The sequence below is a fragment of the Hypanus sabinus genome, chromosome 4, assembly GCF_030144855.1.
Source record: "Hypanus sabinus isolate sHypSab1 chromosome 4, sHypSab1.hap1, whole genome shotgun sequence".
Lineage (NCBI taxonomy): Eukaryota > Metazoa > Chordata > Chondrichthyes > Myliobatiformes > Dasyatidae > Hypanus > Hypanus sabinus.
Genome location: NC_082709.1, coordinates 109,303,377 through 109,305,059, shown reverse-complemented (window position 1 = coordinate 109,305,059; position 1,683 = coordinate 109,303,377). Strand labels below are relative to the sequence as shown.

The 1,683-nt window shown below is 48.0% G+C and overlaps 1 non-coding gene across 1 annotated transcript; it reads right to left on the bottom strand.

Annotated features, from left to right (window-relative positions):
• Positions 1 to 907: 907 nt before the first annotated feature.
• Positions 908 to 1,098, bottom strand: LOC132393617 (U2 spliceosomal RNA). The gene has a single exon (XR_009512007.1). It is a non-coding gene; the product is annotated as a U2 spliceosomal RNA (small nuclear RNA).
• Positions 1,099 to 1,683: the final 585 nt, after the last annotated feature.

The following is a 1,683-nucleotide window of genomic DNA, read 5'->3' as shown; positions in this document are numbered from 1 at the left end:
GGTTACCAGGAAAGTGGATGAAGGGAAGGCAGAGGATGTTGTCTACATGGATTTCAGTAAGGCCTTTGACAAGGTCCCGTATGGGAGGTTAGTTAGGAAGATTCAGTCACTAGGTATACATGGAGAGGTAGTAAATTATATTAGAAATTGGCTCAATGGGAGAAGCCAGAGAGTGGTAGTGGAGGATTGCTTCTCTGAGTGGAGGCCTGTGACTAGTCGTGTGCCATAGGGATCAGTGCTGGGTCCATTGTTACTTGTCATTTATATCAATGATCTGGATGATAATGTGGTAAATTGGATCAGCAAATTTGCTGATCATACAAAGATTGGATGTGTGTAGAGGACAGTGAGGAAGGTTTTCCAAGTTTGCAGAGGGATTTGGACCAGCTGGGGAAATGGGCTGAAAAATGGCAGATAGAGTTTAATACAGACAAGTGTGAGGTATTGCACTTTGGAAGGACAAACCAAGGTAGAACATACAAGGTAAATGGTAGTGGTAGGGCACTAAGGAGTGCCATAGAACAGAGGGATCTGGGAATACAGGTACAAAATACCCTAAAAGTGGCATCACAGTTAGATAGGGTAGTAAAGAGAGATTTTGGTACTTTGGCCTTTATAAATTAAAGTATTGAGTATAAGAGTTGGAATGTCATGGTGAGGTTGTATAAGGCCGAATTTAGAGTATTGTGTGGTGTTTTGGTCACCTAATTACACTAAGTGAATCCACTGAGGTTAGGGGAGAAAAAAACAGAGGATAAAGGGGAAAGTTTCTTAACCCAGAGCGGTGTGAGTAACAGATTCGTAGCAAGCTTGTTGACACAATGCAGGCGCGTCTTTCCGCTTAGGAAGTGCTCAAACGCTGGCACAAAGTGAATGATTCTATTTTTTGTTGTGTTTTCTCCCCGAGGGGAGGTGCACCGTTCCCGGAGGCACTGCAATACCGGGTCGATGCGCGGAGTGGACGGAGCAAGCCCCTATTCCATCTCCCTGTTCCAAAAATCAATTTAATATATGGTCCCCAGATAGGGGACGTATCAGATATTAAACTGATAAGAACAGATACTACACTTGATCTTAGCCAAAAGGCCGAGAAGCGATGCCTACAACTGCTCGAACCCTTGCGGATCCTGCTAGTCTTCCCTCTATTAAGTGGCAGTGACTGACTACAGAACACCTATTTCTCCTACCTCTCTTCAACTTTTGAAGTGGGTTTGGTGTGATTTCTCTCAATCTTTTGTATATGTTGTCTTGTAGCGAAACTTCTTTTGGAATATAGCTAATAATGTAAAATAGCTGATATTCCACCAACCAAATGAGAGAGGCGGACCTTGTTTGCATGAACGCTCCTCCCCTCAGCTGAGAATTGGTCGAGCGTCTTAGGCTATTGCAAGCGTGATGACGTTACGGTAGGCGTTGCAGGGGGACGTACGGCGCCAAACGCGACCGGGATCGTCGTCGCAAGACGGCCTGGGGGGTAACCTTGGGTGGTGGGAGCGATGGCGCGGGGGAGCGAGGAGGAGGGGAGGGTTGTAACCGGGGGGAGCGAGGAGGAGGGGAGGGTTGTAACCGGGGAACCGGGGGAGCGAGGAGAAGGGGAGGGTTGTAACCGGGGAACCGGGGGAGCGAGGAGGAGGGGAGGGTTGTAACCGGGGGGAGCGAGGAGAAGGGGAGGGTTGTAACCGG